Raw genomic sequence first — 27,598 nt, 5'->3', positions numbered from 1 at the left:
TTAATTGATAACTTGACTTGGGTATTTTGGATTTTTGTTGTTTTGGTCTTGTTTTGTTTAGATAAATATTTCCTATTTTTTTCTAAACTGGTGTTGTGTCATTTTATAGTGTTTTCATTAAGTTACTGTGTGTGTTGGTACAAATACTTTACACCTAGCACTCTGAAGTTAAGCCTACTGCTCTGCCAAGCTACCAAGGTGTTTAACAGGGGTTAGCTGAGGGTGATTCTCTTACCCTGACTAGAGTGAGGGTCCTTGCTTGAACAGGGGGTAACCTGACTGTCAACCAAAGACCCCATTTCTAACAATAACCTTCACTATTATCTTAGGCCCATATTTCTACTTTTTAAGCGGTGCATTTGCGTAATTTCATTTCAATATTTCAATATTTTTTGCAAATTTGCACATCTGATGTGTTAAAAAATGAAGCAAATGTGGCACAAAGAAAAATAAGTTCACTGTATCCATGTGTTTCCATTAGGACTAATAATCATTCACATGGCTAAACCCAAATGGGCCATTAAGCTACCAGATTGCACTATCACAAAACAGGGTCTTCTAGTGACATTTAGGATTAGGTGTTGCAATTCTATCATTGAGTAGCAGGCCCCTACGACATTTTCTTCTTGGGCACAATTGCCGGGACTGATCTATTGCAGTTACCATCTGTGCCACATTGGTACCAACCCATTTTCAAAAGTGGAAGGGTCAGCATGGGATCCCTCCTCTTTGGGAAAGCATGGTCACAAACTATTTCTGAGCATGAAGTTGTGCAAGGGGCCACTGGCTGCTTCCATAATACTATTTTAGTGAAGAAATAGGTTGTTAAATTACTTTCTGTACACCCATGCTGAAATATTGCAGCATTTCTACAAATGTAAACATCTCAATATGAAGGCAGGCACAGACATGGTGGTCTGCTGAGCTCAGCTTGCCACCATTCCTGTGAGTGGCGCCATTACCAAGGGGTTTTCAAATAGAGACCTACCTCATCATGATTGAAAAAGTAGGTCATTTGCTACCCCTTTTTTCATTAGCAAACAGTGTCATTTCGGGTGTTCTACCTCTGATCATCCAACTTGCTAATTGCTGAATCTTGCAGTGTGTAATTCACAATTCCTGATATAGGTACACATGGCCCTGAGTGACACATTTCAGGTGCAATGACTACACCTGTGCCCATGCATTCTGTCAACGATGATCAACTAAGACACTGTCAGCATACATTATTTTGCAGTTTTGGAACAGAAAAGTGGCCAGTCCATGTTTAGCGCTACATTGTCATCATTTCACACACAGGATCCCTGCCATCATGTTGTCATAGGGGGCATATATGGTTTAGGGGACACTCCCAATGGGGCACATGTAATCCACATACAATACTGGCACACCTATTATGGACCACTGAAAACACAATAATTCCTGAAAGAAAATCAACCAACATGTCCATCACACAGTTACTCATTGTCCCTTGATGCACAAGCCACAATACCGGAGTCACTGATATTGCAGTGCACCAGGAATGTGGCATTGCATTTGTCACCCAATAACAAGTGATAAATACAGTACCATCTGGAATGTATTAGCCACAACAGTGTGTAGTCAGGTTTGGTACCACATAATTGTTAGGGCTAGTTCATGTGTGCATATGTGTGTCTATCACTCACTGGAGTGACTGTGTAAAAGCAAGTTTGCAGTGGTATGTCTGTTGGAGTGTCTACATGCCTGATGTGCAACTCCATCATATAAAATGTCACACACTGTGATTTCTTGTTCCCACGTTTGTACAGTGATCAGACATTGAGCATATATTTGCCTTCCATGTTTTACATGTGGACCAGCCCCCTACACCATTGGTGAAGTGGCTCGATTGGAGGACCCAGACGTATCCAGTAAGTGTGAAAATGTTTGTCCTGTGTTGTGTTTGCAGCTGTTGTGTGATTGACTACTGTGTCTTTGGCTCATTGCAAGATTTGTTGAGCTGGCAAGTGATCTGATATGTGACTTGACTGGAGGTTGACATAGTGTTCCATGGAAGAGTTAAACATTTGCTGGCAGAGAGTCATATATTGGGAGTCTAGTGCTGCACAATAGTCATGTGCAGGTGAACAAGGTGATTTGTAGCCACATGTATGCCCACAATTGATTTGGTGGTGGCCAGTGTCATAAATTAGTCAGCAAGTCATGCCCTAATTCACACAAAACAGTGATGCATCAGTTTTACACACAAACTTGTGCATCCCTGTAATGTAAGGAACATGTAGGACTGTATGGGTGACTGTCCCCGGCATCTAGCGCCACATGTTGTACTCTGTTTACGTGGCATGTTACAGGCGTGCACGCAGTTCAAGGCCAGATGTATGCTTGCATCAATGTGGTTGATTTAGGAAATGTGTCAGTGAGATCTGATGTTGATGGTTGTCCACAAATGGAAATATGAATGTAGATGGGATTGACCAATGGTTGACTCTCTCCTAGTTGACAGGCCTCCTTACCTGTGTTACACTGACTAAATCCATGAACAGCTGGACAAAGCTTCGTAGTTGTCCTTCACATTTGAAAAACTGTACTGCATGCCCATCCCCCCCTGAGGCACAGGGTTAGGGGAGAAAATATATGTAGCTAGGTGTGATGGTCACAGTGTAGATGGCAGCCATGTAATTCAAGCATTCATGTGTGCCAAACTACACTGACCACTTATGATTAGCAACTGCATACCATCCTGCCAGTTCCATATACAAATCACAGGTATTGTGTGCCTTGAAGTTGATCCAGATAATAGGGATTAGTTGGCCTGGCAGATGTTGAGTCCTTGCAGCATTTGTAATGTGACCAATAGCACTACATATATGCACAGATCAGTTAATTTGGTACACACCTTGTTGTGCATTGCTGTGCTGTTAGATAGTTGATGGGTAGGATGCGTTGGCATGTCATTCCTTGGGGACATTCTCTCATCTGTACTGTGATTTGGACTGCATGTGCTATTTGTGAGGAAGTGTTAGATTATCATCTGTACATGTATCACACAATGATGACACTAATGTTTGCGTGTCTCTTTTTTACAGCTGCCCACATGAATGCCCAGGAAATTTGTGAGTTTTAGAGGCGGGTAGTGCGGTACAGGCACATCCTCGATGTGGAGGCTGGGTATCTCATGATGGGAAGGCGGTAGCATCAAGAAAGAGCCACAGGTGCCACCACGACACCGGCTGCAGGCACAGTGGACACTAGAATCCCAGCCGCTCCAGCTGGACCCTCAACATCAGCAGCACTGTAGCACTACTGTAGCACCATCTATACCACCACCTCCATCCACGGCACCAGCACCTACTACATCCAGTGCGACACAAACCACCACAGCTGGTGATATGGACATGGCCACATTGCGCCACCTACAACGGGACATGCAAAGGATGATAAGGCGCATTGACAGTCTCCAGCAAGAGGTGGCCCGCAACAGCAGGAGATTGAGATCCATCAAAAAAACTCTGAGGAGGGCAAACCTCTGAGTACGGTTTTTCTCTCCCCTAATTCCGTCCCCTCCCTCCTCTTTCCTCATACTGTTTTTTAGTGTGTTTAGGGGGTTTAGTGATAGGTTAGAGTAGTCTATTAGTTTGGATCGGATAAGTGGGTTGGGGGTCGGGGTAGTTATATTATTACATGTTGGTTTGTGGGCGGGTGAGTGCGTGGGGGTTGATGTAGGAGTTTATGTGCATTCCAAAAAAAAGAATTTGAAAAAAAAAAAAATACATATATTTTTAGGATTAGTTAGTATGTGGTTAGGTTTGTATATGTTGTCCTACATGTGTCGCATCATGTTAGGAGGGTGGGGGGGGTGATGTTTAGAGTGTTTAGTAACATGTGGTAAGTAAGTTTAGCATAGGGTAGTTAGGGCCAGTTGTGGGTAATGTATAGTTAGGATAGGTGTTTGACATAATTTAAGTTTTCTTTTATACATATGTAATAATATTTTAGGTACTCCTTTATGGTATGTGTCATATGCTTGGGAATCAGGACCTTTGGATGAGTGTACAGTGGCACATTTGTGTTTGCCTGTGTGTTCCATCCTGCAGCCACATCCCATTCTTGACATGTTAATTTCCACTTCCAAATGAGCTGTCACATTGGCAGCTACAACAAAGCTACATGTCCATGCATCTGCCATCCATTGAACCCACCACTCAAGGTGACTATGGTTCACATGTATTGGAGAGGTAGGAGTGATTTTAAAGCTGTCATCGTTTGGGTACTGTGTTGTAATATTGGGCACTGTGGGACATCTGCCTGCAGCCTGATGTTCATGTGATCTCTGATAAGCTGAGTGGTGTCATAATCTTATGAAGTTCAGTATACATAAATCACACCTATGTTTTTTTTCTTTGTACTACCAGGTGACATTATTGTCCAAACACTCTTACACATCCATTCCTGCTGTAAGGTGTGGTTGTGGGATTTAAGTTCAGAGTCATATGTTACATACACAATGATTGTCTTGTAGGGGATGTGGCAGCATTGAGTTTCATCTTGTAGATACCTTGGGCCTGACATATATCATTTTTACACAGCATTATACTGTTTGTGATGCGTATAACTTCAGAAATGAGCCACAAGCAGCACCGATGATTGTAAAATCCAGATCCTTGTGCATAGATATCAGACCACATTCTTTCTACACTATTGTATTAACATTATGTGGCCATTGACATGTTACATGCATCACAAAACTCCTGCACAGTAGGTGTGTCACATTACACAGAGACAAAGTGGTTGTGTAGGTGCTGTTTATTTTAAAGTGCTATAGTGCAATATTTACATTGTCCAGGATTGTAAGTCCATTAGTATGACGCATTCTAATGTGAAGCAACACAAGTGCAATGTTGAGGGACACGTCATTGGACATGCTGCGATGGAGTGTCATTCAGTGCAAAGGAACATGAATTGCCAATTAGACAGTGAGAGACAATTGCACTCCATAGTGGTAAGGTAAACAGTGTATTGGAGAACAGTGCATCTTACCAAATGTAGCAATACTGGCAGGTTGTCAAGCACAGGACATGGGAAAATCACTGCCCATGTGACATGGAATGGTGCTACTGGGTGCTCCTACGGGTGAAGGTGATCTGTTCCATGTATTCATCTTCTGATGTGTGTGTAGTCTCCTCTGCCCTTGGTGGTGGTGGGTTTGAGAAATGGACTCAGAATTCCCGGTAGCTGCCAACTGTGGAACTATTAAGGGCATAACTGCAGCAAGGAGGAGCTGCTGGTTAATGAGAATAGCAGCAACATCGCTGTGGTGGGCAGCCAGGTCGGCCCTGAAGGGGTCATGATTGTAATCATTCATGCAGTGAAAAGTTTGGGAGGCCAGGTGTTGTGGCAACTCCCTCACTGCAGTGGTGAAGTCCCTCACACACTGTTGTAGTCCTTGCAGTAATGATTGTTGGACTTGCATGGCTGCGGACTGTTCTGTGGATTTTATCATGCACATGCGCATCCCCTCAAGGCTGGCTGCCATATTTTGCATCCCCACCCGCACCTCCTTGGCCAGCTCCCGCTGTACTCCCACAACTGTCCTCTCAAAGGTGGTCCCAGTGTCATCAGAGTCCTCAGCTGTGTATGAGTTAGCAGATCGTACTGTTGGGGTGGTGGGTGGGATCCTCTGTGACGGCTGCTACATCTATGCTCCTCCTTGTGACTGAAGGTGGGGTCTGGAGGGTTCCCAGGACATCTTGGAGGGTTTCTTGGCTAATGGTTGTAAGCTCGTCATCCATGTCATCAGGGTAGTCCAGGACAGGCATATCCACAGGAAAGCCACTGTCCTCTGCAATGAGATATTGTACAATTAGTGTGTCTGTGTTGTGGCAGTTGTAATGTGATGTCACTGACTTCCTATTAGTGGAACATTGTAATCTGGGTTCCTGTTCAATGTTCCTGTCATTAAGATTAGCATTCTCACAGGCCTATGCCCCACTTGCATGTCACATGTAGTGTGGGCAGTTTGGGGAATTGTCTGCGTCACATCCTCTAGGTGTAGGTTCTGTCCAAATTGTGTCTTGCCACCTTCTTGTCCTACTAAACCCTCCCTCTACTACCATTAGCGTGAGGCCTTGCAATGCCTGTTGGTGTTCTGATGCCACTTGCACCCCACATAACAATATGGGACTGACCAAGTCTATGATATTTCACATACACCTAAACATTGCTGAGACCTAGCACATTCAATGTATTGCATTGGCATGACACGATACAGGTATCAGCATTGGTAGTGTGTTATGTTGATGTTTGCGAATGTGTGCTACATTGCATTGCACTGATGGGACTGGCGGAGTTCCATTTCCTTTTATGACTGTGTGGATGTGTTTCATTAGCTACACTCATATGTCCTCCCCCTCAATGCTGTTGTCTTAGTAGTATGACAGTTGAGATGTTGCAAGGTGGCATTGCAGCTATTGTAACACAGGCATGGGGTAGACCCTCGAATGGGCAGCATGGGTATGACATTACTGCTGTGTACTTCATAATGTAAGTAACAATACCTGATGTTTATTGCGCCTATAGACATGAGCATTTGGCAGGAGTTACACCTGGTTGTGAATTGAAGGGGATTGATCACATGGTCATCCTGACACCTCATTTTGAGTGTGTTTGTTCCATGGGCACAAAACTGCCATTTCCTGATTGACCAGCACACACAGCACAGGTAGTAGTGGCAAATGTTGTCAATGGTAAATGCCTCTTGTGGCAATGGCCTGAGATGGGGCATTGTCCCCGAGTTCACATTCTGACAATGCCAGCTGTCCTGTGACAGCAGCCCAGTTTTACGTTCTACGCTACCCTCCTGGTCTGCTACAACATTTCCAGCAGCCTTGGCATGGTGGTGTACCCCCATGCAAAGGTTGCTGGTGTTGTGTTGTGCTGTGCCCCTGGATGGCCCTGCACAGCCCATGCACCCGTTCCGTGCTCCTTTACCCTTTCCACTGCCTGATTTCCATGGCTGACATGCATTGTGTAGTAGGTATTAACCTCCCCTTGCTTGCAATTAACATTGCATTTTGGTCCCCCATGCAAGTTACCCTGCATATGTGTTGTTTCCTGGTAGTCTGTGCTGTCCTGCGATTCCTGTGACGATCTCCTCAGGGATGACAACTGCAACCATCTTCTCCAGGGCCTCCTGCGGTGCTGGACTCCCACCTCCAGTCTGCAGTGCTGCCTTCGTGTTCATTGCCATGTTTTACTTTGTCATCCGCTTGCAGTCATGCCAGCGTTTCTTGCACTCCGTAACAGTTCTCCTCACCTCTGCCTCACTGTTTATCTTGTCGACAATTTGTTGCCAAATTGCCTCTCTCCTCCCAATTGGCATTTTAGAGGTAATGAAAAGTTGATGCTAGTGCTCCTTCACCTCTCTTACCAGTATTTCATGCTCCTCTGCGCTGAAATGACACTTCCTTTTCCTCTTGTCTCTCCCCTGGGTCTTGTCTGTGTCCTCCTGGCTGGTTCCTGGTAGATTGAGGTCTCCCTGGGGTCTCTCCTGGCTTCTGGGATCCGTTTTGTGGCTCCTTAGCACTGTTTGCTGAGTTTGCACCACTTTTTGATGCTATTGCGGTGAAAAATGCCACATATCCGGATTGCGACGGAGCAAACCGGATTTGAGTCATTTTCCCTGCGTTAACTTCGTGTTGCTTTATGACGCGGCTCAATGGTTAGTGTAAAAAAAAATGAGTCTAACCCGTGCTGAGCGCCACCGCGTGTCAAAGTATAAATTTGACGCACGGGTGGCGCAAAGAAATGGCGTCAGCCCGCGTTAATTTTTTTGACACAAAACTGCCTTAGCGCAGTTTTGCATCAAAAAGTATAAATTTGGCCCTTAATTTAGAGGCCCTGGGTACACCAGTAGCAATTGCTAGGGACATATAAGTGCATTAATCATGCCACTTAGGTATAGTCCAATGTTACCATGTTTTTGGGAGAGAGAACAAGCACTATGCCACTAGTCAGCAGGAGCGAAGTACACAGAGTCCTAGCACAAAAAAAAAAATACAGCAAAAACAAGGAGCGAAGGCAAAATGTTTGGGGAACACTACACCAAGGATGTCAGGTCTGACAAGTATTCTGTCAAACATAGGTTTGATCTAGCTCAAAGTGTTGATACATTTTCCCTTATTTCCCTCCCCACTCCTGGTAAATTCAGTAAGAAACATAAGTTTAAAATTTGACTCTGTCTGATCAAGTGGTGAGCCCCAAATTACATCAGTCATAGCTTGGTGCTCCACCCTTTAAAGGCTCTCAGAAAATATTGGCAATTATTCCCACATATGCTTGAAACATGGTAGTCAATGCTCTTATTCCTCTCAGATGCAGCTATACAAACATATTGTATATAGGCCTTCCCAAACATCTACACACAAACTGCAAATTGTGAGGAATACTGCTGCTCAACCAATTCTCAATTTAACATGCTACTGCCCCATTCCCTTACATCTCTGAATCTTCCAGTGGTTACCAGTACCTGAGAGAATTAAATTCAAACCTTTTACCCTGACATGCCAGTCCTTCCATAACTAAGGACCTCTCTAACTGCAGCAGGTGATGAAGCTTTGCATTCCAGATCACAGTTCCAGGTACTTAAATGGTCTTTGCATACAACTAACTAGATTCTAGTGTTTTTTCTGGGGAGGCTGCTCCTCTGGCACACTAGTGGCATTGTCTTGGAAGTAACTACTAGTAGACGTTATGGAAGCCACTTCCACTAGAGTCTTCAGGAAGATGCTAAACACATGGTTCATCATAAAATAATACTGTTATGTGGACTGCATTCTGTAGAACATTTATGCTCTTTTTTGATTAGCCTTTCTGATAGCCTTATTTTGGCAGTTTTATGTAGCATGAACTTGGCCCACGGGCACAGGAGCACTTTACATGAGGAAAAATAATGACACAAGGACATTACGTGATTTGCCCAGCATCATAGAATGTTGATCCAACAGCAGAACTCAAATCTGACTTCCAAGTTCCAAGATCATAGGCCATAATGTCATATCCTTTTTGTGATCTAATGTTATAAACAACAGCCGTGATCTATTAATAAGTCATTCATTTGTTCATACACAAGCACAAAAACAGAGCTGGCCACACAGTATGAGAACACACTGACAGCTTTAAAGCACCAGGAGCAAAAACAGAAACAACCATTAAAAAATGTCTATGAGGTTAATGGGAAGATGAATTTTTCAAAATCTGATGAGTCCTAAGTCCTCTGATGCCATCAATAGAAAAGTATATTACTGTTTTAATGAAAATAGCATGCACCGAGAAAGAGCTGAATACTATTGACTATCTAGCATGCTTTATGTAGTCAAACTAGAGATCCATAACATTTTAGGGCCCATATCTTGCAAAAATGTAGACATTTGCTCAACTTAGAAACCAAGAATAGGATCCCCTGAAATGAAATCATGGAAAATAAAATGGGAAGAACTTCAATAAGAAATAAAAGAACCATGAATTTACAAGGAGGACTTCCAAATGTGTATTCCCTCTTTAAACACTCATTGCAAATTTTAAATCTTTTAATAGATAATGCCATTGGCATCATGTTCATCACAGGAACCGGCTTAAGGGTACCTCTAATCCAGATATTTTAAATGCAGTAACATAAAGGTAGGAACCACATAAAGTGATAGTGTCTTGCAATTATCTTCCTTATTAAATTCAAATGTTTTACTTTTAGTTTGGTGAATCCTAAAGGAGCAGAAATAATTGATTTCTGTCTTATGATCACACAGCACTGCTCTAGCTCTGGAGCATTAATCAGATGTGCTCTGGCCATAGAGCTAAGTTTATTAATCTGTTGGGAGAAACATTTACTCTCACTGCGTACAATTCTCTATCTTTACTGTACTAGAAGATTTTAATTTCCATTTACATTATACCAACAATACATCAGTGCACAATTCATTTGAAAATTGACCTATGCTTAACCTTCTTTAGTTGGTTACAGACCCCACCCATACTGCCAATGGGCACACTCTTGATTTGGTCTTTACAAATGACTGATCAAGCCAAATAGATGAACCAGAATCTCAGGTGTCGTCCAATTATATATGTATCACTTTTAGACTGACTGAAGTATCCAATAAGACCAAATCAAGGCAAAAAGGTAAGGGAACTATGGAGTGTCATTAATGGGAAACATTTGGGAGGAAAATTTAACAATGCCCTTAATCAAGGGTGTGGCTAGCAAGATGACCAGCTAGCAGTGTTTCCCTCTAGCTCTGGTTGCCACAACCACATCCTGACCTAATCCTGCCATCCAAGCAGCATCATCTTGTAAACACTTGCCCCTGCTGAATTAGGCATAAGATGGTGGCAGCTGGGGATGGGGGTGTGAATTGGGCCTGGGGCAGGCATCTGAGCACCTTTTAGGTCACCGGGTCCAAAATGGCGGTGACTGGCAACAGAGAATGTCTGGATGCCAGACTTTGCAGAAATGCAACACTGGGTGACTCATGATAGGGTATCAATGGGGAACCTGCAGGTGTATACCGGTGGCTGCGGTGCAGGCCCAGATCGAGCCCTGAGGAGTGGGGGCCAAGAGGTGTGGAGGGAGACAATGTTTATGGCTCCTGATCTGCCCGGGGGTGGATGCTGGGACTGTTTCCTGGCTGGAGCAGAGTGAGAGAAGCATGTGTGCTGAGCCCGAGCAGCCTGTAGCATCCTGTACGGCTGGACCCACTTTGCTCTCACTATCACTTCCCCCTACCTATTGTGAGGCATGAGAAGTAAGCAGCAAGAGGGCCTGAGGACATGGGTGGCTGAGGGGCCAGGGGGAACTAGGGTTGGCTACAGTGGCAAGACCCCATCAGGCTAAACCCCATCAACCGGCATGGCTGTCCACCTGCCCTCTAGATTTAGATGCTGTCAATCCCATGGACTATAACCTGTCCAAGTCCCGCAGATTCCCCCAAGGATTTCCATCTGCCCCAACAGCACCATAGTAAATAGTGGCTGGGGCAGGACTCCTGACATACTCACGGCTGTGCAGATTTAGATTTGCCTTATCAAAAAGCAAAATGTGGATGTTCTAACTCTACTTCTAACTTGGCAGATTGAGGGAGAAAAGAGGTGAAAACACACCTTTTTTCCACATTCCACTCCCATTTGTGACTGGACATGACTGGACAACACCCTCCGTTGCTGCTGCCACTAGACCAAGGAAAAAACACCATCACCCCGTCACTGAACACAAAGGTAGGGATCCCGGATTCTGGGCCCAATTGACAAAGGTAAACTTAGACATTCGGTCTAAACTTAGACCAAATGTTTAAGTTTACAACTTTGGGAATTTACAATGGGCATTTATGAGTATTATCTTTAGGGTTGCAGTTGGGCCGTAGGCAGCAAAATCTGCTGTTTCAGTCTTTGTTTGTGCACCAGTGTGCACAAACAATGATAAAAGAGAGTAAGAGATGAGAACTTAGCTGAGTCTTCCCAGGGGTCCTCCTTTCCTCAGTGTCTGATGGCAACAAGTTTCTCTCCGCAGCAGCTGAGTCCCTCTGTACTCTGGTGTGCGCTGCAGCTCGCTTATGGGCTTTATAGCGCAAGCGCAGCCTGTGTGCACTTGCACTGTGCAGCACATACTGGGCTGCAGTACGCATCGGGTATGCTCTGCTGTGCTGGAGAGGCTAGGGGAGTTAGCGGTTGGGTGCTTCTTGAGATCAAGGGTAGATTTGTAGCTTTGGAAAATACTTTTGTACTGGTAAATGCCCAGCATCTCCTCCAACAATAAAGTTTTGAGTAAGCCACATAAAAAATATGCTATGATATTGGGTATGTGACAGGGTGAAGAAGTACTGTTTCTTTTTTTGTCTTTTTTAGTGTATTTGAAGAGCCTGCTGATTCAGGAAGGAAGATAAGGTAAGTTAACTTTCCACACATCTCATACACACACCACAGACTGTTTTAGAAAAACAAATCTGCCCTCTACGTAGGACAGTGTTAGAGAAGGACACTGTTTAGCCAGTAGCAGAGATGGCATCTCAGTGGATGACTGCTGCTCAAGCCATAACTTGGGCTATGGAGGACAGTGCTCAGGCAGGATCAGACACAGCAGGTACTGAGGCAGCATCTGAGCGAGAGGAAAATGCAGCAGAATCTGGAAGTGATTTTTCAATCAGCAGAGTTCCATCCGTCCACTCATCTTCCAGCAATTTGGAGGACACAATGATGGCAGTCATACTGTCCCTTCACAAGCACATCAAGGCACCCATAGCAAGTTAGACCAACCCAGAAAGCAGGCATGTGCAGGGTCATGCACAGAGAGAGTGCTCTCTTGGCAACACCCCAATTTCCACTTTTCACTGGCGATGCTGGATGTAAAGTTGATACGGCCAGTTGACTATATCCATGTCTTTTTAGATGTTGACTTCATAGAGCACACCACAAGGCAAAAAAAAGAAATTGTGTTCCAGACAGTTTAGGATGGAGGATGAAGGCATTCTAGGGCCTTATTCTGGGGCACACCTGTAGACTCCCACTTCACTTGAGTTGAATATTGTTTTGGGCCTTACTCTCAAACTGGGGTTAGTGTAGAAACTAATCTTGCAATTCTACTAGTCTACTCTCACGTTTTGGGTAACCCCGATCTGCGCACTTTTCATGAGCATAGATCATTTTTTGCTACTACAGCAAATGCTGCATTTCAAAGGGAAGTCTGCTGCACTGCCCAAGGGCCTTCCAGACCATGACAGGTTGTTGAAAATTCAGCCTGTTGTGAAATATTTGTCTTCCAGGTTTCCAGATATTTATACTCATGGAAAGAATATAGCCATTGTTGAGATGTGTTCATAAAGAAGATACCAAGGGAACTCCAGGGTGGTGTGTTTTCTGTGTCTCCCACAAGGTTTTCTTATGCAGAAGTTCTTGCAATCCTCAAACAAAGCCTAAAACACATAATTTCCTCATATTTCTGTGACTCAACGTACTGGCACCTATGGGGAGCCACAAATGTCCTGCGACCAAAAGTTTCTACGTATCTCCTGATTAAAATGTCACTTCATCCTAGTGGGTAGGCCTAGAGACCACAACAGGGCAGGTCCAATAAGCAATGTGGCAACATCAACAAAAGGGGTAGTTGCAGCTTTTGGACCTGGGCTCGGCTGTCACCCAGGGAAAACAACTAAGTTCAGGCATTCTGAAACTAGAAATTCAGAGGAGTACAGGGTGGTGTGCCTCTCATGGATCCCAGAAAGTTTTCTTACCCACAATACCCTGCAAACCTCAAAATTTGGTTAAAATCACATTTTTCCATGAATTTCTGTGACATATTCTTCAAGAATCAGAGGAAAACCACAAAATTTCTACCAAACAGCATTCCCCCACTTGTCCCCAAAAACTGCTGCCCCACTTGTTTGGATGGGCCTAGTGCCCGTGACAGGAACTGATCAAATTCAGGTCAATGGGAGTCCTTGCAAACGGACCCTCATTGACCTCAGTTTCAGGTGTTTCTGTCTCAGGAAGAAGACCCAGCCACATACGTGAGGTACCATTGTTATCAGGAGACTGAGGGAAATGTTGAGTGGGAGGAAAGTTGTGTCTCCCTGCAGATACCAGAACTTTCCATCAAACAAATATGAGGAAAATGTTTATTTTAATTCAAAGTTTGACTTTTGCAAGGGATTATAGGTGAAAAACCTGGTGAAAGCCACACAAGTCACCCTACCCTGGTTACCCCTAGGTGTCTAGTTTTAAAAAACTGTACAGGTTTGCTGGGTTTCTCTAGGTGCTGGGCCAGCTAGGGTCCAAAATCCACAGATACCCACATTGGCAAAAAGGGTACATTTTCAGTGGAAAAATGTGATGCGTCTATGTTGGGTTTTGGACTGTTTCACATTGCAAGCACTAGGCCTATAACACAAGTGAGATACAATTTTTATCGGGAGATTTGGGGGATTGCTGGATGGAAGGAAGTTTGTGGCTTCCTGCTGATTCTAGGACTCTTCATCTAAGAAATTTGAGTAAAATATGTTTTTGTCAAGGTTTGAGGTTTGCAAGGGATTCTGGGTAAAACAAAAAAACCTAGTGAGAGTCACACAAGTCACCACACCCTGGATGCCCCTAGGTGTTTAGTTTTCATAAATGTACATGTTCCTTAGGTTTCCATATCTGCCGGCTGAGATAGTGTCCAAAATCCACATCTACCTACATTGGAATAAGAGGGTCAGTTTTTAATGGAAAAATGGGAATACATCCATGGTGTGTTTGGGCCCATTCCCTGTCACAGGCAGTAGCCCTACCCACACCAGGGGTGTAATTTTCATCAAAAGACTTGTGGGAGCATATAATAGTAGAACTTTTGTTATTACTCATTTAATTTTACTGCATTTTTGTTTTTCAAAGGTAAGCCAATGTATAAGAAAGAAGATGTTTTGAAACATACCTGCTAAATATGCTAGTACAGCTACCCACAAATTCAGAGATGTACAAATAACCACTTCTTCTCAACTATATCTTGTGCCTATTTCAGAAGCATGTAGGTTCCCTTGATACCCATTTTCACTCTGCCTATTTCACTATATGAATTGGTTCATACACGGTACTCATTGAAAAACAATTGTATAGTGCAGCTCAGTTGTTGGCTCTGAGTACCTTGGATTATTGGATAACCTAGAAACCCTATATATCCTTGCAACCAGAAGGGCCTTTTAGACATAATGGTATATTGCTTTTGTAAATTGGCCATCATGACAAAAAGTTACAGATAAAGATGATGTCAAATGGCCATTTTTCCTACTCCTTTTTAATATTTCTTTATTTCAACAGTTATTTTCCTTAAGAAAACCTTGAATTATCTACACAAATGACCCCTTGCTGAGTTTAGAATTTTGTCTACTATAGATTTCCCTAATCACCCATGGGTTTCTCAAAGGTTTCTACCACACACTGGAAGTAGGTTGAGAACACAAAACACAGGAAAAACGGGCTAACTCTATGAAAAATGCCAGAACTGTGGTACACAATAAGGTTTCTTGATTCAGCTTTGCATGTTCCTGAAATCTGAGAAGATGGTGATTTTAGTACAGCAAATGGTTCATTTATGCCATTTTTGGGAAAGGAACAGTCACTTTTCTCTTGAGCACCTTTTCCCTATTTTTCTAAAAAAAACTAAACATTTTGATATATTTTGTCATTTTCTTTGTCCCCTGCATGGGAATCCATGAACCCTGAGTAGCTTTAGAATCCCCAGCATGTTGGAAAAAAGGGCACAAATGTAGCATGGATACTTAAAGTTGAAAGAAAAGTTATGGATCCCTAGGCGTGACCTAAAGGTAATAGCCAAAACAAGGCTCAGCACTCTGGGGGGGGGGGGGGGGGAAGCCTAGCAGCTAAGAGGTTGAAGGAAAGTTTAGCTTTTTTATATGAAAGTTGTATTCCAGGTCTTTTACTTACTAATGAATTATATTCATATCTAAAGGCATAATTTAGATCCTGGCAGAGGGATTACACCTTCACAAATATGACTGATATCCTGTCTGCCATATTACGATCTCCATAGGATACTATAGGATCGTAATACGGCGCACAGGCTATCCATCACATTTGTAACAGAGCATGGGTAACCAAATAATTATTTACTTGCAAACATAGTAAAATCATGCATGATGGAAAATTTCAATATTTCCAATTGAAGGTTGAGTTATGGATTTTATCACGTTTTTGGGTACTAATAAATAATCCAAACGTAATTGAAAACTGTGTGGGTTGAAGTAAAAGGTAAAGGGCCTGATTTAGATGTTGGCGGACAGGTTACTCCCTCACAAAAGTGCGGAAATTTAAATTTAAATCCCATAAGAAATAATGGGATTTATATTTTGGCGAATGGGATATTCGTTACCATTTTGACAGAGTAACCCATCCGCCAACATCTAAATCAAGCCCAAAGATTTTAAGGGTTGGGAAATGTCATCACCAAATATTAACAAGTTTTGTACTTCTAAACCAAATTTTAAGTGAGTCAGAAGCTTTTGGAAGTATAAATGTAGTATCTAAAAGGGGATCCTAGATCAAATTAAATTCACCACTAACAATAACAGGAACTGTTTCAAGTTGAATAAGTACAGATATAATGTGGTTTCGAATGCCTGGGCCATCAACTGTCGGTTCATGTATCTTAAACAAATGCAATACAGTAGTACCAAGTTTAATTTTAACAAATAGGAATCTTCCATCTGAATGTGTATCTAAAATGTGAAATTTGTTTTAAGAAAATAAAATTGACACTCCATTTCTTTACCAACTGCTGGGGAAGAAAGTGTCTGACCTATCCATTTCTTTTACAAGCAGGATAAGAATTTGTCATGAATATGTGGTTCTTATAATAAACAAATGTCAGCCTTTTATCTAGTTAAATAATCTAGAACTTCAAACATTTAACAGGCTGTCATAACGCTTTAACATTCAGAGACACAATTTTAATTTTAGGAGTATTATCCATAATTCATGATATGAAACAGGAATTTCAAACAGGAGACCACATTAGAAAGATGAGGAGGAAGCACTGGGGACCAATGAAGTAGCTTGATGACATAAAGCAACAAAAGAAAGTAACACATATAACAATCTCATAGAAAGACAACAGAAACATTAGTAATAAGGTCAAGACATACATGGCAATTGAGAAGAAAAGCCAGGGGAGAAAGTCCATATTAGTACTAATGTTGTAGTAATAGGGTTTATAATTGAGTAAGAAGCACAGGCAAAGAGATCCCCACATGGTATAATTGTATCAGTTTGATGGGTCTTCTGTATCCATTGAGAGTGGGGAATAATTATCCAAAAATGCCAGAATATCTTCTGGATGGTCGAATGACTTAGAGATGTTATCTTTCCAAATGCGCATGGTGGAAGGATCAAAGTAACTATATTTTAATTCAGAGATTCTAAGTCATGGAGAGACCAGTCACATCCTTACGAATATTTTTAACTTCAACAACAAGATTGTCAATGATAGACCTAAGAGCTTGCAATTCGTCTAGTAAATTATTAAGTGAAGGTTCAGAAGAGTCAACAATTTTAGACTTAATTGGAGGAGAGGATACTGATTACATTTCCATGCAGAAGATTTCCTTCCATGTTGATAAATAACCAGGAAAATATATATAATAGTAAATGAAAATTTTAATATAAAAATAGAGGCCAAACAAATATAAAGCTGATGAAAAGTCACTGGCGCAGCAGCCAAAACTGATAGTAGGAGGATTCAGGGTCAAAGCTGAATCCTCCTCTGATGAAACTCAACCTTTTCTGATAGGAAGTCTAGGCTGTGAGCAGAAAAGAGCCGTGGTGAGGATTCAGTGCTTCTCCAGGCAACACAAGCAAACGATTCTTCCATGATAGGACACTGGAGACTCATCACCACGTGAGGGCAAGGGGTGAAGAAAAGAAACACAAATAGCTCAAAAAAACAGTCAAGTTAGCCTTTCGTACAGTCGTCTGCACCAGAAATTAACAACAGGTGGTCATCTTAAATTGCACGCTCTTGCAGCTCTAAAGAACCAACGTTTGAATCTGAAATATATTTATTGGATGGTAAACTTTACGTTGTCTGTGCCCAATGACAAATAAAATCTAACTTTTTAAAATCAAACAGTTTATTTAAGCAACTATTAAAATACAATGAAACCTTAAAATTAGCTTTATTCAATTCCCTATGGTTAAACAGTGGAATGCAGAAAAGCCAAGTAAAGGCACAATACATCTCATTTGTAAACCTGAGACAGCATTAAAGACCAAGAATCACAAATGAATGTACATTCAATTAAAATTGAAAATTAGCAGATACTTCTATCAGAATCTGTTGTTCATGGAGAGGGTAGTAAGTTCTGTGGTGGGATCTCCACACTTCTTGGGTATTGGAATTACTAGAGCTAGAGGAAGAGCTCCTCCTCTGAAGGAGGATGGAACGATAGGGAAAGAGCAGCTCATCTTCTGGAATTGGATAGAGGTAAACCTGCCTCCGAGGCAGTGCAGTACACCTTAAGAAGACAGGAAATCAACAGCTGCGCATTTGTGTGTTAAAAATCCTGGAGTAAACCATCTATTATAAAGATCCTCTGTGTGGAAGGCACTAGAGGAACTTGACATATCTTGTCCGCTGTGATAGGGAACCCAGTTGTCTACCCACATCTTCCATGTGCCTAGGCAAATGTAAGCCATGAAGGTACTTTGTCACTGTGACAGCATTAATCAGAGTCTGGATCTCAATGAGACATAGATAGTAGACAAAGAAAACCAAGTTAATAACATTTTTGTCAAGGACCATATGGCGTGCGTCTCACATCTGATGTTCAACCTTGCCAGCCAGGCCAGTATGTGTCAGGCTCTGTAAGCTTTAGAAAGTCATATGAGTTATGTATGACCTGAAGTCAAGAGAATGCAGTTTGTTTACCAATACTGAATAGTTTTCTCTAAGAGCCAAGAGATCAGGATTTCTAAGAGGGGAATGTGACACTGCTCGTTCCACATCATACAGGGAGGAATCCTTAGCAAGAAGTCCACTAATTAGGACCCTTCTCACCCCCACTACTGTGGCTTGCAATGACCCCTCACTACCATCCTGGAGGCCTCCCATTTCACTAAAGATTTGCAGATTGTTCTATCATTAAGCTTGAAATAAGAGTGAATAAACCCTTTAAGTAACTCCATCAAGACTGCCTGCTACAACAAATAACCCTGAAGTCTCTGTGTAGGTATCAGTGGATATTGCCTACCCCAGCTCTGTTTCAGTAATGAAGGGTTATGGTCTGAAAGGGTCCTCTGTAAATAAAATACTTGGGACACCAGAGGAGCCACATCCCAATAATGCATAACCCTGTTGAAATGAACATGAAGATCATGAACTGGTAAGTAAAACAAGTAACCTCTATTTGCACCATGGATGTGCCTCCACATATCTAGAACTCCCAGTTTGTAAGTTAAGTCCAAAGCCCCTTTTCTACACATACAGGTGGTGTGTTGGAGAGAGAGGGGAACGATCTATCTAGGTCAAAATCCAAAAGAGAATTAGTGCTCCCAACCAAAATATTAGGAACATGAGTCCACTGTTGTAGGTCTTTAGTAATGTGCTCAAAGAAAGAGAGAAGACCAGTGTTTGGGTCATAAAGACTGACCACCTCAGCTGTCTATCCTGCCATCCACTACTACATATCTGCTCCATTCATCAATGTCTACTTGAAAAGTAACCCGTATACCAGACCTATTGCCTCTAGATTTTTGGCCTAGAAGTTGGTCAACTATATCAACTACAGCTAAAATCTGGGGATCTACATGGAACTTAGTCTGGCGAGCCAAGTAAAACATGTGGCAATAATGTGTTTTTCCTTCTAAAATTGCTTAGAAAAATGTTACCCCTCCCTCCCAACTCTGCTCACCGAGTGGTGACCCAAGGGACAATATTAAGTCACCTGAACTATTGCAACTCTCTGTTCCTAGGGATAGATTAAATCCTCTTTAACAAGCTGCAAGAATACAAAATGCTGCGGCAAGATTGGCTTTGGGGTTCCCTCACCTCACTTCCACCTCTGAGTATTTAGACTGTTTGCATTGTCTCCTAGTGAAAAAGTAGGCCATTTTTAAACCCCTCTGCCTTGTGCCTTTGTGTTCAAAGCCATTCATCATAGTGGTCTGGATTGTTTATTTCACAAGTATGTATCATCGTGCTATCTATGCTCCTCTGGAGCTCAACTGATGGCTGTGTCTAGACTCAAACCGGCTTGCTCAGTTGGCAAAGCCTTTTCAGTGAGAGTGGAAAAGCTCTGGAAAGAGCTACCATGTCCTATACAGCATTTTTCTTCCTTGCTTAAGTTCAGGAAACACTAAAGACTTGACTTTTTGACAAATAGGATTTGCTGAGCTGAATTCCAGTAGGATATTAGCATTGTCTATTTGTTTCATATGAAGGATTCTTTTCTGTAGTTTACATAGCTCTTGTATACCTCCTGAGGATGTTTTCATGCTTTACAAATTTAATAACAAAACAAGAGGAAGTAATGGGACACACAGGTGGACCCAAACTAGTATTCTCTTGGGAAAAGCTGGAAAATGTGTGGCAAACAATTATCCCCTATGTCTGCATCTTAGCCGTGTGATCTCAGTGGCAGTCAAGTGTCTCTCTTCATTAAAATATATATATATAAAAAACTGTGTATTTTGTAACCTTTAGTACTAGCCACTTTATCCTTGACACTTAAAGATAGGAAAGTGTAATTATTCAATGTGATCAATATTTAGACAATCAACTAGTAAGGTACATATTTGCACAAAGACATCATGTGTGTTGGCAAGTACAAATGTACATTTTGGCTCCGTCCCAGATTCCCCAGACTTTGTTAACATCGCTCCCCTGTTCAGCAGCATACTATCCCTACATGCAGATCCCTGGATCAAGCATGATTCAGATGTGATCTGCATTGAATATTAGAAATACATTAAAATCAAGTGAATCAACAGAAGGAAATGAACAATGGGTAGAATGACATCTAATCACATCTTGTGAGACATTTGGGCATCAGTTCAGCTGCCCATCCAGAGATAAGCATAATGAGAGACCTGTGAAAGAGCAGCCTTTGTTCTTTAGGCCCTCTGGAGCCAGTTTGGCATTCCCCAGTGGGAGGGGGACCCGGTTCCAGAACTAGCTTGACATAACTGAGCGTGAAGGGACTGCTCAGTTCAGTACACATGCCGCTGGCTGGCACACAAGCACCCTTCAGGGGCAGAAGGATTCTGCCATGTTGGATTTGCCTGAGAAATTTGCATTGCATGATAGATCACTCTAAGACAAACAGGATGTACTGCAAAAACAGGATGGGTTCCTCTTGGGATCTTTTTTTCTCATTTGTTTGGAAGTGTCCAGAGGTCACCCCCATTTATTGGCTAGTGAAACCTACAAAGCTGAAACCTCACCCACAGGTCACCAGAGACCTGCGTGGAGATCTGAAGGAATGGGTGTGCTCCCACTTGTACCCAGGGCTATAAAGGGGACTTTAAATGTCAGTTGGCTGACTTCCCAAATGACTACATGAACACAACAAGCTGCAACAGGCTTTTTTCCCCTGACGTTCCTATCTGACTAGTAGCAAAGGCAACTGGACTTGACCCTGTTAGCAACCTTTAGTAGAGTGAGTCCTAATCTCCGAGGGCTGTCCCTGAGGTCATGGAAGCCTCAGAGGTGACCAACAAGAGCTGCACCAGAAACTCTAAACAGTTGGGACATCTAAGCCTTCCAGAGCTTCAGCAGAACCTCATGGCAACAGGTTCCAATTTCAAAGTGGACTTAATTGGATACAGCTCTAAGCTTGTCCCATTGGAGGATTTTAAACTCTATGAAAAAGTATAGGTCCGAAATTAGAAATCTTTAATGAGTGAACGCAAAAAAAGTAGCTGTCTGAAGCTAGGAGGTTGGTAGCTGCAAAATCTGAATTCCTCTCCCTGGGAACTTGACTTGTCAAGACCAGTGATTTCAGATGAATCTCATTCAGAGGCTATATAGCTTCAAGTGGACTTTGGTGGATACAACCTGCAACCTTGCCCCGGTGAAGGATTTGGATTTCCATTTCAGATGCTAGGTCAGAAGATAAAATCTTCGACTGTGATGAACAGCTACTAAAGCATTTATTATTGAAACCCTGAAAAAAACTTAGTGAACTTCTAAAATGATGACAGGAGTTCATCCTGGGAGCATTCTACATAACTTAGTCTGAACCATCTTATGATGTACCATACTCACTTTCTAAGAGGCTCATAATCCCACACCTTCTACAACTTTCTAGCACACTAATCATATCTACATGTGACCCTTACATGTTTTCAACCATTTAATAAATAGCAATCACATCATTCTGTTGGAGAAACATGGCTTAGCTGTACAGTTTCAATACATCGTTAAAGGGCTGTTTGGTTGTTGGTGTTTTAAATATTGTGGATAAGCTAATATTCTGCCAGTTCAGCTAAACAGACATCTAGTACCAAGCAATGGCTCAACCTAAAACAGAACAGGCAAGATTTAATTTAGTTTACAAACCCTTCGCTCAGTTGCAATGTCACCTGCAACTGTACTCACAACAAAAATCCACTCAGTAGAATGAGAGTTATGATTTTTTTTTTAAAGTAAAAAGTAGTGCCTAAAAGATCAAAGCGCCAAACGTGGACATGTAGTCTCTCAAAACATGAACAAAGTTGAAAGTTATGGCTGACCATGATGAAGTGTGGTTCTGAGATGTAGACTGGGCCGGTCTCCACTTACCTTTGGACTTAGAAGAAATTTTGAAGAAAAACATCTAAGAATGTTGACTTCAGCAGGGCAAAGAGGCCGATGGTGTCCAAAGAGGAGGCATTGTCTTCATGATTCATTAGATGAAGTCACAGTGAAGGTTTTAATGTTCAGACTTAGGGCCTGATTAAGAGTTTGACAGATGGGTTACTCCATCTCAAATGTGACGGATATCTTATATACTGTATTAAGATTCCCATTGGATATAATGGGATCATAATACTGCATCAGGACATCTGTCACTTTTGTGATGGAGTAATCCCTTCCGGAAACTCGAAATCAGGCTGTTAGTCTCTTTTATAGGAAATCTCTAGTGGGATACAGGTGTAGGCTGTAACCAGCAAAGGCTCCTCATGGCTGGATACACATCTGGAAGGGCTTGCTGAATGGGATTTGCTGCTGAAGAGAAGAACACAGCAAGAGCTGCCACAAAGTCAGGCCAACCGGCGATGCACCTTGGACGGATTGGCAAGCAGGTGAGTCCCGGTCTCCTCTCAGTTCTCAGGGCACATTTTGACTGAAAATTCCCAAGTTTGGATTTGGGCTTTCTGAGTACCTTTAATACTACTTCCAAATGGCCAGGACTGGAGGGGCACCACTTCGAGGATGAAATCAGACTCAGTTTGGGACATGTGTGAGTTCAGGATGGTTGGAATGCTTTCTGTCCCTAGAGCTCTGATCAGGAGGCCAGCCAATGACCCCTCAGAGTCACTCTGAAGTCCTGGTTTCAAGGAGAAAAGCAGGTCTCAAGCAGTAGGGCAGTCCTCTGAAAGCACAAAGCAGGATTCAGGCAGTCAGGCAATCCTCTTGATGCAGCATGGCAGTCGTCTGAAGTATACAGCAGGCTGTAGGCAAGGCAGGCACAGGCAGAGCAGTCCTCTGAGAGTCCTTCCACAGGTCCAAAAGTGAACTGAAGAGTGGGTCTGAGAGCCCTAGTTTTCTAACTTGTGAGTGCTTTGAAATGAAAGAAATATTTGAGGTTTTCCCCCATGGAGGAGGCTGAAATTTTCCGCCTCCATGTCCTTGCCCCATGATGTCTGGGGCCACTACAGACTAGTGTGAGATTCTTTGTGTGCGTGCTGGGACAGCTTCTTGGAAGAGCAACTAGGACTGTGCACAGCTTGACCCCCATCCCTACTAGGATGGCCCTATCTGCCAACACTCAATCCCTCTATTTTGTGGTGATCTGGGAGGAATACAAAAAGGCCATCTGCAACTTATCCTAGTTCTGTGACCCACGAAATAGGCTGCCAGCACCAAATGGTTAGGACAAGAAAATGTCAACTTTCTAAAAGTATCACTTTCAGTCTTGTGGCCTAAAACTCACTTTACCATTAAGATTATTTCAAATTACAATTCCTTAGGCACCAAACATGAAATTTCTACCTACTTTCAAATAAAAGTTATCACTTATTAAATGTAATGAGGTAAGGCAATGTTATCCGTTTGCCGTGGTAGGCCTCACTGTAGTGAAAAACAGATCTGTGACTTTTTCACTTCCAGGACAAGTTCAAAATATTTAATACACTGCACCCTGTCCTATGGACGTTTTAGGGCCTACTTTAGGGAGAGTTTTGGCCCTTGCAAGTGGTTTATTTTGCCAAGTCGAATTTATAGTTTAAAACTGCACCCAGGCCACGATAGCAGACCTGAGACATGTTGTAAGGGGTCACTTAAGTGGGTCGCATGATAAGTGCTGCAGGCCAACTATTAGCATTTAATTTACCTGCCCTGGATATATGGTATACAACTGTACTTGGGACATATCAGAAAATTAAATATGCCCATCAGGTGTAAGCCAAATTTACCTTGTTTTAGGGAGTGAACACAACCACTTAAGCACTAATTATCAATGGTAAATGACAGAGTTCTAGGTGCAACTAAAATATTCAGCAAAACAGGAGGGGAGAAGGCAAAACATTTGAGGGAAGACCACCAAACACGGACAGGTCTAACAATCACTAAACTTCAATTACAGTAGTAAAGCTTATATGTTCTTTGTGTTAAACAATGATATTATGTTATTTTTGCAAGCACCTAAAATGGTTGTAACCCATTCTATAAAAAAACGCAAATTATTCTAGCAGCTTCACAATATAGATGTTCTAGGGCTATAATAAGGTATAAATATCCCTGCAAAAAGCATATTTGTCTGGCAGCAAGAACATCTTGTGAGTTCTAAATAACTCTTACTTCAACTGCATGTATCCCTTTGCATGTAATTGTAATATTAGTATTCTCTTCATGTAAATATGTGGGTACACATAACACAACGACCAATTAGGTACGCAAGATCTCTTAAGAGCCATCGTTAACTGTCCAAGAGTAAGTTTTATTTTGAAATCTCGGTTAGTAATTAAATTGAGTGGGACTGATTGCTATCCTGGGTGAAAGTTAATAGAGGGCATTATAGCGAATTATATGAGTAGATATAAATTGGTCTGCCAACTGTGTGGCATAAGGAAAAGGACTATTAAGCTCATATTTGTTATGGCATATCGAAGTTATAACACAGATTAATTTGGACAATAAATACAATGTAGGAGGTGGTGGTTTTGCAGCATACAGTAGAAATGTTACGGTTCAAGCTCAATTTATGCAAAGATAGAGAGATATTGAGCACTTATGCTTAGAAGTCAGTTAAACATAAAACATGGTGTTTAACGTTGTGCAGGCTATGGTGTGATAGGAATGAAGTATCCCATTCATAGTAGTCTAGTCATTGTTGCAAAATAATAGTGTGACTTTGATTCTTGCGGTTGGAGATAGATGCACCTTCAGGAGTGGATTTTAGGACGTGTTTTCCTGTCCTTAAGAAAACCTTGATCATCTGTATTTCAGACAGGGATAGGAAAACAGATAGTGGCTCAAGGGAATGGAAACAACAAAAGAAAGAAAAAACAACAGAAGATTTCCCCATGGTACAATGTAAGTGTCTGTTCTTGATTAGTCAATCCCCACCCCACTGCTAGATTTCCCCTAGTAAACTCACCAGCAGCAACTTCATTACAATTGTGATAAAGCCCTCTAGAGAGTAATAGAATGCTCACTTAATAACAATAGAGTGCAGTCAGCCCTGAGGGAGCCCCCAAGTACAGCTTTTTCTGGATCAGGATGGACTTTGTAAAAAAAAATAAGGGGGCAGGAGAGGGATCCAAACAAGTGAGAAACCAGAATCAAGGAACCTCTACCAAAGAACAGAAGACAGTAAATCAGGAACTGAAAAAAGCACAGTGCAACATTTAAATACCTAAAGAGTCATAGCAGGAAAACCAGAGCATGACAGGAGCAAGACTGCCCATCTGTTGCTGTGCCATCTTACAGGCCTTTCCCTGATTACAAATTGGTGTCAGATGCACTGGCCCAATGTGGTGAGAGGCAGGGTGGGTCTGCACCAGGGTGATTTACACAATAAAGGTAGAGCTTGTTTGCTGTAGCTTCCAGTTCCCCACATGCTTTGTTCCTGGGTCCTCTGGGTCCCCTAGACCCACATAATGGCACTGTCAATATGGTACTTTTCCCTCCTCCTGAAGCCCCCCCACTGTCAACCCTCTGACAAGGCTGAGTGTGTACGCACTGTCTGCAATAAGGTAGTGTTTTTAGTGGTAGGATTAGTGCAACAGTGTTCTGTCCTATGGTGCTATGGGACGGCCCTTCCCTGCACTGTTCCAGTGTGTAAGATCCTTTTGGTGTCCCAGCTGGGATATTACCTATTAATTATTCTAAAAAGGGGAACGTTGTCCATTAGAAGTATGGTATGAGTGTACATGAGAAAACATGCCATAAAGTTTATGGAACCCAGATAAATGAAAGCATTAAAGAACCATTGTTATAGGAGAGTCTCTACCCATAATGGACAAGAAAACCTCTCTCAACACAGGAGAGAACAACTAGCAATATGAGTAGCAGCCTGAGACCAGAAGAATATATTGAGACCTTGTCACACAAAAAGTTAATATAAACCAGAGGTTTACAATTTGCAGGGGTGAAGATTTGCTCATATTAAGAAACATGCACCAATGATAATTTTCCAAGCTTACTAGTGAAACATTAGTGCATTTTAAAAATGACTAAATGTAATTGTGTGAAATTTTTTTACACATTGTTTTGCATTCAAAAGTGCAAATACACTTCCAACCTTTTTCTCATTTTTATTTTGTCACCAGGAAAAATATACTTGTCCCACAAGAAATCTTTTACCCCACACCTTTACCAAATTTGGGAGGCTTGGGAAACCAATGGAGCATCCCAACCACCTAATTCACACTACCATTCCCTTCTCATGGTTTATACCTGCAAAAACCTCTGATTATTGTAAGAAATTGGGCAGGTAGTTGTGCAGGATGTGAGGCTTGTGGAAGCAATGGGTCCACAATGTCCCCTTTCCAGCAACCAAGCATCCAATTGCAAAATTTGACTCTATTGGTGTTACAAAGCAGAGCAGTCCAAGGCCTAGATGGGCCAGGTGGTGTGGGCTAGTAGTCACCATTGGCTGGCACGCAATAATACCATGCAATAAATGATTATCCAGTCAGTGCTTTTTTCTTAGACAAGGAAAAACCAATACATACTGCACACTAATTTACAAATACATTCATCTGGCACATTGAAAATACCTTTCCACAATCAACATTACAAGCATACAATCCCTAATGTCAATAAAACATTTTAACAATGATCAAAAATCACAGAATCAAAGTATTAATAAAGCATTAAAAATAAACATAACGTGTATGTCTCCTTTATACACCATCAGACAACAGAAGTTGCATCCTAGGGAGTACTGTACTCATAGGTGAAGAGCAAAAAACTCCAGCCTTGGGAGTGCTTGAAAATAAAGATGAAAATCTTGGGGGTTTTAAATTTGGTGACACACAGTGGGAGAGATGAATAGCTTTTCTTTTGTGTTTTCTTCTTTTTCCTTTATCAGTTTTCTTTGATGGGGCCAGTGGGGGAGCCTGTTCCTGCACTGTCCTACCAACTGCCCATCCGGCCAGCATTACTGGGTGCTGGAATGGGAGCCCAGATCCGTATTCTCTGCCAGCTCCATACAGGCAGGATGTATGTCAGTGATGGCTGCCCTGCTCCTCCCAGTCACAGAAAGTGGGAACAACACACCACAACTTAGGGGGGTGAAGCAGTACTCCTCTTTGTCTCTCTCTCTTCAGAACCTGGGGATGGGATCCCAGGCATCCTGCTGCATCAGCCCCAGGGGAAGCGCTGTCCCCGGGTGCAAGTTAGAAATTGGGAGGGGGTCTCATGAGCGCCCTTTTCCCA

The sequence above is a fragment of the Pleurodeles waltl genome, chromosome 4_1 (assembly GCF_031143425.1).
Source record: "Pleurodeles waltl isolate 20211129_DDA chromosome 4_1, aPleWal1.hap1.20221129, whole genome shotgun sequence".
Lineage (NCBI taxonomy): Eukaryota > Metazoa > Chordata > Amphibia > Caudata > Salamandridae > Pleurodeles > Pleurodeles waltl.
The sequence above is the reverse complement of the archived record's forward strand: the minus strand, read 5'-3'. Positions refer to the sequence as shown.